The sequence below is a fragment of the Podarcis cretensis genome (assembly GCF_951804945.1).
Source record: "Podarcis cretensis genome assembly, chromosome: 7".
NCBI lineage: Eukaryota > Metazoa > Chordata > Lepidosauria > Squamata > Lacertidae > Podarcis > Podarcis cretensis.
Window position 1 is genome coordinate 61,847,414 of NC_137176.1, and position 18,865 is coordinate 61,866,278.

Below are 18,865 nucleotides of genomic sequence, written 5' to 3' on the forward strand. Positions count from 1 at the left end.
CCAGTCTCCACTAGGGAGTTTCTGTATTAGGTGTGATGGGTCTCCTCCTGATGCAGAGACACAGCAGAAAGCTTCCTTGGATGGAAGGTAAAGCCAATCCTTATGCACTGTGGATAGCATCTGACACTGCTGCTGTATAAGCGAAACTGACCTCCACTCACCAACAGTTCTTCTTCTCCCTCTCTTTGCTCCTGTGGTCTCCTTTGCACCCAATTGGCTCAAAGGGGTTAGGGGCCCCATAATTGGGGATGCAGGGGGTGGAAGGGATGGGAGAGGAAGGGGAAGTCCTACTGCTTGAGGGGGAATCCTATCACACAATGTTGAATACAACCCATCAATAAAACGTTTCTCGAGACGACTACAAGTTTGTTTGTTTTTTAAACCATAGGTCCATTATTCATAGCTTGAGCAGAAGTAGCCTTATACAAGACTCCTTACCCACCCAACAAACAAATCAGGTCCATCCTATGGACACACTCCTGAGAGCCACTTTGTGATCATATGAAAGACAGCTATGAATGCACATCTATCATACACAGGACTTCTCCACACAAGCAGAAACACTAGCCAATCAGGATTTTAACTTATATGGAGGAGCCCACATCATCATACTTTCATGTAAATGCTGCTAGACTTCCTTCCACACTACTGCTAAACATATGACCATAGGTGGGCAGAACCAGTCAGCACATCATTGATGGACATGCCTAGCAAATGCAACCTTCTTCTCAACCATTCCTGAATGCATAGATGAGTCATCTGCAAATCCCTGCTATCTTTTTTTAGTTACACCCCGTTTGGATTACTGTAATGTGCTCTGCGTGGGGTTGCCTTTGAAAAGTGGTCAAAGAGCTGCAGCCAGATTGTTGACTGGGGCTGATTATAGAGAACATATGATTCCCTTGCTAGAACAGCTACCAGTCTGTTTCTGGGCACAATTCAAAGTGCTGGCTATCACCTCTAAAAACCTACATAGCTTAGTTCCAAGCTATCTGAAAGACTGTATTCCCTCAAAGAAACCTGCCCAAGTTTTGGTATCATTGGGAGAGGTCTTTCTCCTTGGTCCCACCACTCTCACAGGTACATTTGGTTTAGCCTGGGAGAGGGCCTTTTTGGTGACTGCTTCCAGACTCTGGAACTCCTTCCCTAGAGAAGCTAGGCTAGTTTCCTCCTTGTTATCCTTCCACTGACAGGCGATGACTTCCTTGTTCCAATGGGCTTTGGGGAATTGACTGCTTTTAATTGAAGGGTTGGTGCTATGCTGCTTTTATTGTAATTACTGATATGTTTTAAACAGATTTTATCTATGTATATAGTTTTACTTCTATCTATATTCAATTGTATTTCAGTGATTGACTTTTCTATCTTTTTCGCAATTATTGTTTTCATTTGTAAGCTGCCTTTCATCCCGTCATGGGAAAAAGCGGGGTGTAAATAAATATAGTAGTAGTAGTAGTAGTAGTAGTAGTAGTAGTGAGGTTGCCAGAGTATAAATTTTAGTGGCAAGGCTATCCCTATCCTGGAATGGCTGTTGCTGGAAAGCCAACCAGAGTTGGAAAAGGGCACTCTTTGCTGCTGAGGCCACTTGGGACACACAGCAGGATCCCAAGACTGCAAATCGGTGCATTGCCTTCCAGAAAAGGCTGTTTACCTAATTCCCTAGGAACCACCAACCTGCACAACTTCTGTCTTGTCAACATTCAGCTTCTACGTTGTGGCCCTCACCCAGGCCATCACTGTGTATCAGTCGTTGGAGAAGCTGAGTAATGTCATCTGCATGTTGATGACACCTTGGTCCAAATCTGGCTGATCTCTCCCAGAGACTTCCTATAGACATCATGCAGCAAATAGCAGGACAAACAGAGGTTCTGCAGAACTTGAGAGAGTTTCAGTGAAGGCTGATGTTGATCTGTCAGGGTCCAGATTTAAGAGTCTGAGACTTCATATCTCCCAACTGTGCTCAATAAGTGCAGGAATCCTACTTCTAAAACAAACTCTTGAGGAATTTGAGGGACATACCATTGCTTGAAGTTTCACACTTTGCCACCATTGAATGGGATTTAAATGTGCCCTTTCCCCTGGAAATTAATTGTCCTGGAGTGATGGCTGTCTTGATTCACTCTCCAGAAGCTCTGAGCTATCTTTTCTGGCTTCAGAGCATCCTCCTCAGGGAGTTTTCCCACAGACTCTGAAATCTAGGGGATTCAGGCCCCAAGTGATATCCTGGGCAGATGGTCTTGTCATTATCAGAGATCTCTAAGTGCTTCTTGATGTCAGTTTAAAAAAGAGGTTTTCAGTATTTCAGGGGACAGAGGGCATGAGACTCTCAAAAGATTGGTTGATGACATGCTTATTTTTTCTTCATTTCTCCATGCTGCTGGCAACAGAACTAACGGGCTGCATTGTGTTGTTTCATACAAACTGACTGAGTTGAAGAGTACTGTACTGGGAATTTATAGTTGATTCTTAGTCACCAAAACTTGGGCAGTAGACATTGCTTCATCACTCTCACTATCAGCATTTAAAGCCTAACAAGAAGCTAAAACACAGCTTTAAAGAGCCATGCTCCAGTAACCAACTCAGTTTTCCTATATTTTGGGGTTATATCTGACAACCTGCTGACACATCTCCGTATGTCTAGGAAACCACATGATTAGAATATTTAAAGCTGAGTGGATAAGTCTGAGATGGTGGATTCTCTCGTTCAACAGTTCATAAAAAAAAATACCAAGACTTGGAAAGGCTCTGAATTATAGTAAAGTTTACAAGTTGTCTGAGGTGTTGGTGTGAATAGTTTGCTGAAAATAGGACTTCACACATACTTCCTGCTATTCCTTTTGCTTCCTGTCATAAATGGAGCAGGTGTTGTCTTTTTCTATGGGATTTTAGGACTTTTCCTATGACACAAAAATCAAAAGGCACACACACTTTGAAAACGGAATTTGAAATGTAATACAGATTTTCTTAGTCAGGACTTATCACTGCATAAAGATGAAGGATAGTTTGAAGGACCCTGTATGAGAAGTGGGGAAGGGGGGATCTCACAGGGTGAGATGCTATGAGAAGAGAGGGATACTCCCAGGTGAGAGCTGGGCAGGCTCACCTTTTTCCATGTGGGATAAAAGTTAAGATATAGCAGTGAGGGAGGATTGTGTAATTTTCCATCTCTTTTCTTCTAGTTTCTCTCATTCTAATTCTTTGTAGATTAGTTCATTCTTTTTATTATATCATGAAAAAATTCAAAACAACTTTTTTAAAAAACACACGACTAAGGTTCTTATCACACAAGCAAAAAAATCCACAATTGGTTCGAATGTCTGTTTGTCCACCCCCAGCCCCCATGAATATCAAACTTTTATCCCAAATAACCATTGCAGTTGTCAAAGACCTCCATGGATTCACCAAGCGACGAGTTCCCTTCTCATAATCTGGTTACAGAAATGGGCAAGGGAACCTGTACACTCTCCTCCTTAAGGATTTTGGCCAGTCTCCACATGCCAGCATGCCCAGGTAGCTCTTATCTCATTTCTACTTCAGAACCTCCGACCTGTAAATTAGTAACCTGGTCCCCAGATGTACACTAAGGGGATGTGCTTATTCTCTTTACACAGAGCCCCAGCTTCTGTAATTTACCTAAGCACTCCTCAGGTGAGTTGGCTGGTTGCATGCTTACTGGCACATTTGGCCAGTTTGTATTGTCACGCTCCCATTGGGCTTTGAACGCAACTATACAGTTATGAGTGGAGGAGACCCTGTGGTCTCAGAGAATGCAAATCTCTCCTGGAAAAGGTGAGGCTGCTTCTGGAGGGGACATCACAGGGGCAGATTGGCTTGGGGAGCTGCCAAGCATGGCCTCAGTATAAGCATCGGTGTTAAATATGGCCTTGCTAGCAAAGCTCTGTGTCCAAATATTCCAAGTGCAGGTGAGGAGGTCTGCCTAATGGGTGTCAGAACCATGTGTCTTGGACACTGATGCTTGTCTGGATCTGGGCACCAGGTCCTCTGCCAATGCCTCTCTTTTTCCAGGTGGATGGTGTCTAGTTTATAACAGAACAACATGGCTGACTGTTTTACTACAGAGTGTTCATTCATTCTTTTTTCAAAAAAAGGTGTTCATCTTCTCACTGCTGGGTTGAATGACTGAATGCCCTTCAGGCCCATTTCCATGGAAAACTACTCAAATGCTGCCTAACTGTGGAACATGTTCTAGAGTTCCTTTTGCACCACCCGGCTGATCCATAAGCCAACAAAGACCTTGTGTCAGGATGCTTTCAGCGGCTCTCAGACCATTGCCCAGGACAGTATAAAAACAAAGAAAAGTTTCTTACCATCCTTTTTTATTTCAGTCTTTACAGAGAGAGGCTATAGAACCCAGCCTCTTGGACAATGGCGTTGTCCTGAGTGAAACTCCACCCCACCCCCTGTCTCTCCTACTTCCTCATTCGTCAATTCTACAGGTACTGCTACATGCCCTCTGTCTTCGAGCTCTTTGCTCTCCTACCCTTCAGGCTCGCCAGGTTCTGGGAAGTGATGCTTCCAGAGGGTCTGGAATGCTTTCTAATGACAATGTGTCAGTCAGGTGTTGCTCTGGCTCTCCCATGATTTCCCAGCTTTTCCCCTCATCTGCCTCTGAGCTGCTACCTCCCTCAAACCCCTGTTGTTAATCTAGACTGTCTTCCTCTTCCTCCTCCCTGGAAGGGTCAGGATGGGGAAGTGGACTCCACCATTCCTGCTCTGCCTAGTCCTTGACACCTTGATCCGAAATTTGGCCCTTTGTGTCTGAGATACCAGAGCAGGGACAGTTTGCCAGGAAGGAGGCTGGTGGAGAAAAGAGCCTAGTGGAAGGCAAGAAGGAGAAGGGAGGGCAAGATCTGGAAAAGCACCAAATAAGAATTGCTTAGCCACGTGAATAGTTTCATTTTCTCACTGCTTGTGCCCCGTGTCTCTGTAGTCAGTTGGGCTGAACTGCTGAAACAAACTAGCATAATGTCAGGATAGTGGGTTCAGCCATAATGGCAAACCATAACTAAACCAAGATTCACAAATCAGCTTCAAACCATAGATAGGATTTACGAGCCACAAACAAAACATTTGGTCACGGTGAGTGTGTAGAATCAAATGGTGAAAATGCTACAGAAGACTTGTAAACGTCATTTTGGTAGTCAAGATAATCCCAGGACCAATTGTTATTTGATGCAAGAATGCATTCACATATGTTTATCCCCTTGCTTTGATGTATGCTTATTAATTTGTTTTGTGGCTATGATTATCTGTTGGATTGGGATGCTTGGCTTTTAGCCTAGGGAAGGGAGCTATCCGTCAGACTTGGATGCCAACCACCTATTCTTTCATCAACAAGGGCTGGATCTACATTGATCTGGAAAGCACTATTTAAAACACTATATACACTATAAAAATATATCGCTCCCAATGCAATTTCCCATTGGTGAAAGTATGCTGCTCTACAGCGCCCCCTGGTTACATTTTTATAACACATTTTTAACGTTGTAACTTACCAGTGTAGATTAGTCCTAGGTGGACTGATGGGAGATTCTGGGCAGACTGATATATGAGGTTTTCTGTATAAGTAATGCATATAATTGCCTCGGTGCAGACAATCGTGACAAACACTTGCTGTTTCGGTGTTTACCCAAGTCAAGGCTGCAAGGCTTTTTAAGGCATTTGTAAGTTTAAACTTTCTTCTAACAAAGCACTGGAACCGATCCTCTGACATTTTTGGCATCCTTCTTTGGTATCCCTGCATCAGACCACTCACACAGGCCTTCGGTTTGGGCCTGTGGCTCAGGACAGCAAGTTTGGGCATACAAGCAAACCATGGTTTAACATTACTTTCAAACATGGCCAATGAGTTGCGACTAAACGGGAATTTTGCATGTGCATGCTGCTTCTGTTTGTTAAACTTGCAATTATTCCTTTTTTCATGGTTGACTTGTGATCTGAACAACTGCACAGCTTTTCAAAGTGTTCTTTACTCAACACCTTCAGATGTGCTGGAGCTTAAGGGTTGAGCTTCTCTTTGCCAGGGGAAAAAGAAACTGGGACTTAGCTACTTACCATGGCGACTGATAGGCTCCTGCAAATTTCTATTTTCTCTTTCCAACATTGCTAACCTCATCTCCCCAGGGTCTGCAATTTCTGCCGGGCTGTAAACCAGCAGGGGCAATAACGGTCTCTAATTTGTAATCATTCGGCCCACGTAAGGAGGGGCTGGATCAAGTGCTGATGGGCCTGCCTTTATTTAATTAGAGGATGTGTGTGCATTTGTAGCATAGAAGTATGCAATATTGTCTCATTGCATTAAAGTTGTTTTCTGATTGCTGTTCTATGTGTACCATTCATTTTGTTCCAACTACAGTACACATTGGATCATTATTAGCATTAATAATATTCAGCACTGTGCATATTTTTCAACAGAAATTGTTTTTGCAAGAGGGTAAAAAAACAAGGATTGCACCTTGTAGAATTGAATCAGACTGTCTGCTTTTGAATTCTTACCTTTTCCTTGTGCATACACCCTATTATTAATGCACATTATTACTTCAAGTATGTCAGAAAAGGAGACAAACAGTCAGAAGCAGAAATTTCTCCCTAATTCACTCTGCCTAGCCAGCAAAATATAAGGCAAAATTATTCAGGGGGAAAAATACAATTTTCTGTCATCTCTGCCATACACTGATAACAAAGCTACAGGCTAATATGTTTTGATATTTTTGTCACTCGTTTATCATGTGACCTTTCATGCTATCATTAATACAGCTGAGGGACAGAACAGGCGAACTGAAATAAGGGTGTGGGGAAGTCAGATTGCTTCTCTAACAACTAACGGTCAGTCACAGCGATTTATGCTTTTCTTCACTGTAGCTCTGACTGAAGAAGAGAAATTGTTATTAAAATTTGATATTACTGTCTAGGCTCTGCCACTTAGAATTTGCAACTTTTAGCTCTGATGAGAATGCTTGGAGGAGGAGGGTTTAATAAATTTCCCTTTGAATTATGATATTAATACAATACAACATGCTTGCTTAGATATTCAAAGAGTGCAGGGGGAAATCAGATTCCGGACATTGGTACACTGAGTATTAGTTGTACCCTTCAAGAATTTTATCCTAGCAGCATATCTGAATAACTAGGTTATACAAACAATGCTTTCTGTTAAAATTAGTGTCTCTCTTTAGTTTGCAAGGTATAAAAACAACAACTAGTAAAGGTTTGTATTAATCAGCATTATTTACAGGAAATACTGGATAATGCAGCACATCTTTTACACTTTCTTTAATGACAGAAGATGCACATATGTTACATTTGCATTTGGCATGACAACATTTCTGACAATTGGGCAGCCTTTTATGTAGGCTATAGAGCCTAGTCTGAGAAAAAAAATCAGTCTGGATTTAATTTATATTTTACATTAGTGTATAAAATTATTTAACACAGCACACAGCTGAGAATGAACTTTGTAGCATCCTAGTAAAGGCAAAGAGTACAACCTTTATGTTTTTAAAAAATATTTCACTAACCTTTAGCTTCTCATCCTTTCAAAACGCTGCAATTTTAAATTTTTGAATTAAGAAAAGATTGCAGATAAGCACTGGGGCGATTTCTACATTTAATGTATAGGGAGTTTATGCTAAATACATCAAAAGATTCCCACCCTCCATCCCCCACCCATTGCCCCATTTCTTAGGATGTTTGGAATCAGGTATGAGATAGAAAAATTATATACAACCAAAAACGTTTACTAAAAAATGTTTCAGAACTTGAATTATGCCCAGAAAAGCTGCCTTTTAATTGTATCTCCTTTGGGATAGTTTCTAATCGAACACATTAGACAATTACCTTTATTTGTAAAAGAAAGCAACTGTATATCTACATTTCAGAATGTTTAAATAGGTCTCAAAAAGAGATGGTTCTATTAAATGGATTGACTTAAAACGTACTGCCGGATATAGAGACTGGGTTAAAATTTCAGGTGTGCAAAACAAAGCTTAGTGCCTGAAGTGGACATATGCAGGTTTATTCACACCAGTAATATTAGTATAATTAGTATTAGTATAATGTATAAACACATTTTACTGTTATATGCTAGAAGAATCAGGATCTAAATGGCTTAGGAGATATGTGTCATATGGTTGGGTCCCCCCCAAGATAGAATATAATAATTATTTTCCTTTCACCTATGTGTCCATCTGAGCCTAAGTAGCTGTCTATAACTATGGACACAGCATGAACATTGTATTTATCGTTTCTTTTAGATTTTCTCCCTCATCTTAATACATATTTTCATTCAGAAATGCAGAGTGGTTATGCAGTTTCCTGGACATTTTCTTTCTTTCTTTTGCATGCTGTAAAGATTTCATCCAAATCTATTCACAGATTGTTCATTTTAGAGCAAAATGATTTTTTAATAAAAAAAAATAGAAACAGCATATCTTTCGAAAAGAAATTTCACATACAGCTTTCTTTACAATGCTTAACTAATGCTATATAAAACAAAGAGTGCCTTTTGAAACAAATATGCCTGAATATGAGTAAAAATTGTCACGTGAGTTAAAGTGGTGTGTGGGTGAATATACATGACCAGCAATTTTGAAATAAAAGAGTGTTTGGTTTATTGAACAGGAGATTCCACAATCGATGTAAAAACAATCACTGGAAGGGGATAAATTAACATTTTATAATAGAAAGTGTGTGACTTTAGAACAGAACGTGGATGACTTTTTTCCTCTAATTCTATATCGTGAACAAAGAATTGTCTTCCCTTTGCTCCTCTATCCCTAATGGCAGCCCTGACCTGGAGATGAATCTTGTATATAAACAACAGGGGTAAATACAAATACATCTCCATACTTGCTGAGCTTTATGCTGCTGTGGAGGATAGATTATTCATCCAGCACTGCATTATATAGAATCCCATTTTCATTTTTATAGGGAATGCATATGTGGAAAAGGGGGAAGGTGGGGGTAGTGAGGAGGGGGAGAACGTTGGACTGTTAGTCATAGACGATTCAGCTGCATTCTGCTAAGAGTACCCAACTAATTTCATCTGGTTTTATTGAACTGAAAGCTTGTGATTTTAGAAGGGAAGATTTAAAATTTTTACCCCAGGATAAAGCAGTGCAAGAACACAACTCTGCCATGTGTTTGCTTGTTTTTTCTGGAGTAGACCCATTTACTTTAGTGGCAGTATCCCAGGGGAAGTATTATTATTATTATTTTAAGTCTCTGCGCCACCTGCATGCATTGCTTACGTAGATTTCTTTTTTTAAAAAAAGCCAGTAAAAATATACTTGCCATTTTCATTCATTACCCATAAACTAAAAATAAATAAATGGGGATTTTATTTCAACTGGAAACAACAACAAAATGAGAGGCCTCGTGCTCACCTAAAACCTAGAAACCCAATGAAAGATTATGCAGGTCTTTCTAACTTGGTGGCACGTGCTGATTTGCTTAAATGGGATGTGATGCAGCCAATTAATGCTTGTGTTAATTTTACTGCAGAACACCCACACACTCCAATCTCCCTTTCCCATTCTGGCCACATTAGATTTTGCAGAGCCAGTGGTTTTTAAGACTGGCATTCATGTTTGCATGTAAATAAAGCAAGAACCACAAACAAAGCCAGCAATCTTACATACTTGCCTTCAGTGGTAAAGGATGGAACGCCTGCCTGCTACCAATCAGCAAGTGGTTGCTATGGTTACAAGGTCAGGAAATATGCCTTTTCCCCAGTTGTCCAAGGCTTGCACATGTCACTTCTGAAACTATGAATTTTATATACAGGTCAGGAGATGCATACCAAAGAAATAAATAGTGTATTGGACCATAATGACAGCTAACGTTCAAATGTCCTTGAATTTTTTTTTTTTAATTCTATCCAAACACATTTTGTCATTTTGAATGGGTTGGGGATTTTTTGTATAAAACTGGAGCAATTTCTTCCTGTAATGAAATTTGGCAACGTAGGTACAAACTATGCCTTGTTGCAAGAAGCTGCACTAATAACTTGCTTCAAAAATAATATTGTGCAGGGTGTTTAATTTGCTGCAGTGGGTTGGCTTTTTAAAAAGTTCTTTAAAAATTACAGCACTGCAATATTTTAACATAACTGTTTGATGCAATTTAAGAACTCCAAACGACGGCTACTTTCTAGAAAACAAAATTATGAACTTTGTGCTTATCGATAGATATATAGACAATACTGTGGTGATGCTGTGAATTAAATGCAGGTGGTTTTGTTTGAAAATAAAACTGCTTCCTTGCACAATATATATTGGGAAGTTCTAATATAACCTCTATAACCTGAAAATGATAGTCTATGTAAAATGGCTAAGTTGTGAATTCAGCTCTTGATGGTTATATGTCACTGAAGACTTTACTAGGAAAATTAGTCAAAGGCCTCTCCAGGGACTTTGCATTTTGCAACAGATAAGGTAGGTCAAGTAAAGATGGTTATTTCAGGGTCTGTGTTATTTTTGACTTGTATTCTTTAGTATTAACTTATTGATATTTCTTTTGATATCATCTGCTTAAAGTCAAGATTCATTATATATCAGATATGAAGAGAATCATTATTTACTGTAGAGCTTATAGTTCTGAAATCTACTGGCTTAGAACATTGGGAGGAGGATGTGAAATTATATATAGCATATCTGGCAATATTAAGTTATTTTACTTCACCCACACTATTAATTAAAAAGCTTGCTACAGCCAGATACTTATTTTTATTTTAGTGATGACGTGTGTATGTGTGTTGTTGTTTTGTTGTTGTTTTTCCTAGCTGAGGATTGAATGGACAGTGAAATATTGTGTACCATTTCATAGCACAACGTCTGGTACAAGACACTTCAAGCAGTTGTAATGTCATTATTTTGTATCTGTGTGTAAGTTCCTTATATGAATCTTTCTAATGAGACGTGAAGAATATCTCCAATCATGAAATAAAAGTTCAGGGTTTCTCTGTGTTCTGTGTTTCTTATTAGCTTTGCAACTTTGCTCTAGTTCTTGCAACTCGTCCACTGATGCTAAAAAACCAAAAAACAAACCCTCACGTATATTGAAATAGGAATATAACACAAAGGAGAAGAGAGATGTTGTTCCCCCTTTCCTTTTGGATTGCATCTTTTGTTCAAATGAATATCCTCACCGCCCCCCCTTTCTCTCTCACTCTCATTTGGCCAGAAAAGATTAGTCTGTACCTTGATAACAATCCTTCCTATTTCCCCCTCTTTTTTTCTTTTTTCTTTTTTGCAGAAAGCGGCATTCAAATGAGAAACTAAGCACAATTCTTTTCAACAGGCAATTTACCCCATGACGAGATATGCTTTCACTTATTTTTCTCTGACATTCTCGCATCTAGCAGCACAGCAGGTTTCCAGAGGTTAGGCTTCAAATAAAGGATAACTACTGCCTTATATTAATAGATGCCATTGTATGAATGTCATATTATTGCAGCATTTAGTTCCTTTAATTGTTTTCTTCTAAATTATATATGATAAGGCCCAGACAAGTGAGAAATTATATATATATATATATATATATATATACCTACTCTTTTATCATTATTGTGATTGCTCTGTTTGCACGTTTGCTTGGGTTTTTTTTAAAGTACAGAAATATGTTTTTCTGCATGTAAAGCTACTTGGAATTAATAAATTGTCTTGAGAAATGTTTGAACTGCAGGATGCTTCAATTAACTACTTATGCTTCAGATCATTTCAAATATCTGCACCTGTAATCCCACCCTGAAATTCAAGAAACATCAGAGGGTCAAAAACAAATATCCTCTCGCTGAAGAGGATGGGTTGCTTCCCTTAAACAGGCAGCTGAACAGCATCCTTCAGCTCTCATGGTCATTCTATGAGACCATATCGGGATGTTTTCATGTATATTTTTCTTCCCCCTTTGTGACATTTTTTGTGTAGCCAGATGAGCCCAGGTTACGTGTCTTGTGGCCTGTGTGCAACCTTGTCCATTAGCCTGTCCCCACACCTTTGATGTGAACCATCATCCCTCTGGTTTCTGTGGTTCATTCATTTTTGTGGTTCTGTAACGATCTCTGCCCTAGTCCTGAATCCTGCCTTTATTGTAGACAGAGCTGACAACAGGCAGCCTTGTCTTTCATTTCCTTGATGTACTTTGTACTGCAGTATGGCTTTTGTTAGTATTGATGCAAACATTACCATAAACCACCACCTAGGGACTGAAAACAATTGACTAACTGTTTTCAAATCCAATACACTTAAGTTGATCAGATACAAAGTTTAAGTACAGTTAGCTTGGAAGGAAAAAAAAAAGCACCAATGCTGTGTGGTCTCAGGCTCTGCGTTCTGAAAAATAAAGAGCAGCGGAATCTGGCTGCTTATGTCAAGACAAATGGCAATGAAATCTATTCAAGAGGTGAATATTGAGCCAGGAACATGCACCTTCTCTTGGCTGACAGGACCAGTTTTGCTTCCTTTGGCCTTGTTTAAATGATCTCCTCTTTATCTCGTTTTGAAGGCTCGTTCGAAGCAAGAAAAGAGATGGGATTATAGAGGGAAAGCAACCATGTTATGAGCCAGTTCAGGTTCTGATGAGATGTGCATTTTAAATTGGCTGATGTTAAAATTCTCTGTTAAATTCTAAACAGCAGGCTAACAATCATGGCACTCATTATAACGGAATATTCCATATCATATGGAAGAATTTCAAAGTTAGCTGTGTTGTAAATGCAAAACTCTGTCTGACCCTTTTTGAGTAAGGAGCAGTAGCAGGGTCATTCGCTTTTTGAGCCTTGTTAGATCCTGGATTCGAGCCTTTGTAAAAGGGGCTATTCAGATTCCGTTTCCGTACGACGCTTCAAAGATGTCAGTTGCATCTTTGAAGTTTCTTTCTAAATTAAGCAGTGAACTTGAGAAAGTGAAACAAAAAAGAAAGAGAGAGAGAGATTCACAAAATGAATCAGGTTCAAGGTTCTATGCATATTTCAAATCTGATAAACCTGATATGCTTCTTATTAAGCATACAAGAATACTGCTACTAATTTCCCAATTTGTTCCTTTTCTTGCAGGGATAACGTGTTGAAATGAAACCTAATATTTGGAAATGCAAAATAAAAGCTGTAACAAGCTGTATTTGAGCCCATTATAAATGAAGTAATCTGAAAATGAATTATGATGCCTCTGCCTTTACGAAAGTGAACACACCTGCATTTTTCTGTTATTTCCCCATATATATATATGGAAATAACAGAAAAATGGATGGAGATTTAGGGTTGCAGTCACTGAAGTCAATAGCATATAAGCAGTCCAACTGTGCACAGGATTGTAACTTTAGATAGTTCTCTTTTAATGCATCTTGCTCTGCTAAAAGAAGCCCACTAATTTTGAAGTTTGCTTGTTTGTCAGTACCTGCCAAGGGTACAATCCTAACTCAATTAACACCATTGCTAAACATTTCCGCTAACTTCTCTGGCATGAGGCTTATACCATAATTTCATATATTGTGCTAATCATTAATGACTGAAAGTAGTATTTCTTTGGAACGTGACTTGTGCAAGCTCTGCAAAGCAGGCTCACTTCTTAAAAACTTTAGTAAGTCCATCAATCTCTCAGACCCCTAATAAACATGTGCGTTTGGATGTAATGAAACTTTACTTCTAAATGTTTGCATTTTGGGTTGATAAAGGAATATGCGTGAATGTTTATCAGCTTTACTGTAAAGTTGTCTATTTCTGTAAATGAAACACCTGTTTCATATGTGTAAATGAAAGCTCCATTAATACTTCTTATTGTTTCAGTAATGAATTCTTACTCTTGTGATTATGTAATTCATTACCAGGTTCAGTGCCAATATTACTGCTTAGCAAAATAGCCATTGAAAGTCATTCACGAGAACTTTGTTTAACATCTCTATAATTACACTATATATTGGAATTATCACATAACTGTAAAAGTTATCAATAATAATTGACTGTGAATCTTTAAGAGGCAGCATATCCAAGTTCAGTTCATACAATAAAGATGCTGGAGAGCTCTAGTGATTTAAGTCTTGAGTTCAATGTGTCATAGCCTCCCTGACATCACTTTATTTTTTAACCATCATCCAGTGGACCGTATAAGATATATAGGGGTTGGTGGCTTCAGCTGCTTGAATTTATGTGCAAAATCGCTTGCTGAATTGTCCCATAATTGGGTTCTTAAAATAGATTTTCTTGCCTAAGTACAATTGTAGTTGTGTATTGTAACCAAGTTTAAGCTTCTGGCTAACAAAAACCACCAGTAGGTATTGAGAGGGAAAGGGATAATGGTCAGTTTCTATTAATTATCACATAGCTTTAATGCCATATTATAACAGCCAGGAATAAATGGAATCTTGTGAAATTTCATTAATATCAAAAATAAGCACAACCCAAAAAGTTCCTTTCACATTACAACCACGCTGCACAATTATTCACTATTTTAATCCAAGCATAGTATCATCACAGAATATGGGCACTAGCTTTTCCAAAAGTGTAGTAATGAGCTGATTTCATCACTAGAGTGAATGATTTGTTACCTATACATAATCACAGGCTAACTTTCATGAAACAGATCCATTGAAGAACTTGCAGGCTGCAACGCTATATGCACATACTTGGAAATGCGCTTCACTTGACTTAATGGGAGTTACTTCAGAGTAAACATCCGTACATTCAGGTTGTAAATATTTCATTTGTTTACTTTTCACGGTGCTGAACCACAAAACACTGAGACTCTGATCTCGCTAGCAAGCAGTCTGGCTAATTAGCAATCTAGCTAATATTCTTTTTAAATTTCATTTCAATAGGAGTTATGACAAAGCGTTGCAGCATGGAGTGTTCCTGTTCAGTGCTCCAGCCAGCCAGCCAGCCATGCCTTTTTCTGTGGTATTCCATTACATCCCCCGCTCCCATCCAGTTTCTCTCCCTACCCCATCAGTCAGCCTTCCAGGCTCACTCAGCATTTATTTAATTGATTTATTGAAATATGTATGCACCTTGCATTTCAAAGAAATCACAAGGCAACTTACAGAGCAAGAAAACAACAACCAACAACTACAACTATAAAAGCCATGTCAATTAAACATCAGTCTTCATTGGCCTATTTGAGGGGAAATCCCTCCCCATTAGGGTTTATTCTCTCTCTCTCTCTCTCTCTCTCTCTCTCTCTCTCTCTCTCATCTATCCATCTGTAAACTTTGGGACTCTTGCCAAGCCTGCAGGTAGTGCCCTCTTGTGATGTTGTTTTGGCTGTATAAGTCATGCCTCTCATGCCTGAACACTAGAAGCAGAGGTAATGAATAGCTGGGTCCCATTGAAACTAGTGGAACATGTTGACTGCAGATTGCAACTAGCCTAAATTAGTTTTCCATTGCTTTCAGTGGGCACCGAAGCTACAGTCTAAATACACTTCATAGAAAAAGTCCCATAAACAATCATGGACTGACCAAGGCATAATATAGGGAAGTTAGTTATAGATAAAACTTTAAAGATGCCTTTCAGCTGTGCAGGGGAAAGAATAAATACAAAAGAGATGAAGTTTATAAAACAGAAAAAAATAGTATATCCAGATTTGTGCATGCACAAGCTTTTCACTTTCTGAAATCTAAAATGAGTTATAGACATTTTGACATGTGAATACTGTCCAAAACAAAAATAAAAATGTGTTAAAAGATTTATTTATTTAATTGTTCATAAACTGGATGGCATACAAAGTTCTGTTGTCCTTCGATTAGAACTGAAACACAAAATTCACAGCATTAAATTAGCTTTTGAAATCCTAGAAATATCACGTAAACTAAAACAGTTTCTTAAAAAAATCCTAGCAATATCATATTTGCTGATTAGATGGTTTCATAAATCTGATCAGAATATTCAGCTAGTAATAAAGACAGCTTACCCATTTGATATCAGTTACAGCAAGAAGAAACAACCAAACATTTCTTTGGTTTAGCATGAACTCATTTACATTCAGTAACAATGACACAAGGTGAATCATAAGAGATGTGTATCACTTAGAAATGCTACAGGAGTAGGAGCTGAGAGATGAAAGAAAATGGTGCTTTCAAACTCTGAAGTGGACTTGATCTCTCTGAGGGATAGCCCTCTCAGCCCACTTTATGTCAAGCTGCTATCATGGGTGAAGTTCTGAGACTCTGCAGGCCAACCCATGACAGTCATTGATGTACATAAACAATTGAACCTTCACTTTATTCAGTAGCGTGCTGGACCCAACCGAACAAAAGTGAGGCACTGGAGACCTGCCTAATGCCTGCACAATGGACAAAAGCCCTACATGGCATTAAGCCAGCCACCTAATTCAGCGACTACAAAAATACTACACCAAACCTTTTCGCTGCTCGCGTGCTTTAAATGTGGAGGTGCAAAAGGCCACAGGCTGACTTGACACACGTCCTGTGGAAATGCCCAATTATCAAACCCTTCTGGAAGGAAATACAAACTAGAATTAACTTAGTCTCAGATAGATTTCTGGAGACAGAATATGCCAATGCTGTAATTGGGTACATATGCACTTAATGGAAACTGTCAGAATGGTAGCCAAACAAAAAATCATCCAGCATGGGAAACTGAAATCACCCCAGGCATGGAAGGTTGGACACTGGACATTTTACAGTTAGCAGCCTATGAGGAAAATATTGCTTAGCAAAGTATGTAAAAACTCAAACCTTCAAGTTCCTGGAGGTCAACAAGTAACTTCTGAAGCCATGCAAAGTGGGAGGCACAGAGTAGACACAAAAGCCTTGCCAATCCATCATTTTCTCAAGGCTGCTAACTATACATTCTGATCTTTACTTAAGTGATTGCTCAGCACACATCCAACCATTATTTGAGTGGACATAAACCTTTAAAATAGGGATGCGGGTGGCGCTGTGGGTTAAACCACAGATCCTAGGACTTGCTGATCAGAAGGTCGGCGGTTTGAATCCCAGCGATGGGGTGAGCTCCCATTGCTCGGTCCCTGCTCCTGTCAACCTAGCAGTTTGAAAGCACGTCAAAGTGCAAGTCGATAAATAGCGGGAAGGTAAATGGTGTTTCCGTGTGCTGCTCTGGTTCTCCAAAGTGGCTTAGTCATGCTGGCCACATGACCCAGAAGCTGTATGCCAGCTCCCTCAGCCAATAAAGTGAGATGAGCACCACAACCCCAGAGTCAGTCACGACTGGACCAAATGGTCAGGGGTCCCTTTACCTTTACCTTTTTAAACCTTAAAAAAAGAAGTTAAGGAGAAAATGGAGTGGGGGCGATTGAACTATCAATAATAAACAAGAGACATATGGGCATATTAAGTATCGAAATTGGAAGTAAGGAAAACTAGACGAGATCCCTACAGATGGTTGGAACCACAGCTATATGCAGGAATGTATGGGAATGTATGGGATGTAAAGAAAACTAGAGGAGATCCCCACAGATGGTTGGAACCACAGATACGGTATATGCAGGAAAATCCTATTAACCAATTGTGTTTTCCCCAAAACTCCAGTGAGGACCAAGGTTGTTCATAAATTTCAGAAGAGAACAGCATGTCAGTGCAAGCAATCATCCATCAGATTTGGGAGTTAGGCTTGTACAAATGGCTCGCCTCTTGCTTCCTTTCAGCCAGGTGCTTGAAAGCCCAATTTCTATCCCAACCTTATCCTTTAAAACAGGAATGCGGAACTTATGTCCCTCCTTGTGGTGTTCAAGTACAGCTCCCATCACCCCAGACCACTGGTTATAAGGAGGGCTGTTGGGAGGGCTGGAGGGCTACAAATTCTCCATCCTTGCTTTAAACAAGTCCCTTGACACAGTGCCAACTGGATGTACACCCTTTGGTGCATTCCCCTGTACATTTGAATGCACGTCCACATAAAAGACATGTAACATATCAAGTTGGATATACTTTTGCTCAGGAAATTCTATGCAGATGGAACACTGCTTCCATGACTGGATCTCCTTAGTTTTTTAGAGCAAGGAAGCATGACTAGCACACAGAAAGTAAAAAGAGGGGGAATTCCTCTTCTTTCTCCTCATCTGTCTTCTTTTTGGTGGTTTCGTTGAGAGAGGGAAAACAGGATACAAATACACAAACCATGAGCTGAGAAAGAGTTGGTGGGGTTGGTTGGTTTGTTTGGTTTGTATTTGACCCAGAAATTTGACCAGAATGCAGCTTATTTCCTATCCCTAGTTTGAAAATAATGTGTAATGTCCTGTGCACTTTTTTTTTTTTTTGCACAAAATAGGACAGGATTTTCACACTCCTGGATTTGATCATTATGAACGATTGTCCTTTGGCAAGCATTTCTCTAGAGATGGCCACATCTGAGGGTAACTTGTCTACTCTGGGGGTCTTGTCTGTCTCTAGCTCACAGGTGAGAGGCACAGCATGAAATATACAGAGCAAACTGCAGAAGTGGAGAAGCCTGGAAACCACACATAGATAACTTGCTTTCTAGTTTTAATTTGTATGCAAACTAAAACTAAACAGCAAGTTATGTTTATGTGGTTCTGGGTGGGGGGAACTGCTCTTCCAGCCTTCATAGTCTGTTCTTTTGTGGAGATTATTTCTTAGAGAGCCATTTCTCCTTCTGAATTAGGAAATCTTCTTGGTCACACAACTCCTCCTACTAGGCTTGGTAAGTACAGTGGCTACTGACCAATTAACTCACCATTTATGGATTCCATGATGTTTATCAACACTATTTGGTGAATGGCCACATAATTATTCTTTTATATACATCTAAGCTTTAATGCACTAGTCGCAAATGGGGAAGCGGCTAACACACCTCCTGAGTCTTTGCCTGGTACCCCACGATCTCCTCCACATGCCTCATCCTGGGTAAAAAAAT

General features: G+C 39.5%; 1 long non-coding RNA gene across 1 annotated transcript; it reads left to right on the forward strand.

The window, feature by feature from the left end:
* The first annotated feature begins 9,819 nt into the window (after positions 1-9,819).
* On the forward strand, positions 9,820-13,195 carry LOC307219842. Its single transcript, XR_013840595.1, has 3 exons — positions 9,820-10,454; positions 11,275-11,391; positions 13,073-13,195. It is a non-coding gene; the product is annotated as an uncharacterized lncRNA (long non-coding RNA).
* The last annotated feature ends 5,670 nt before the right edge of the window (positions 13,196-18,865 follow it).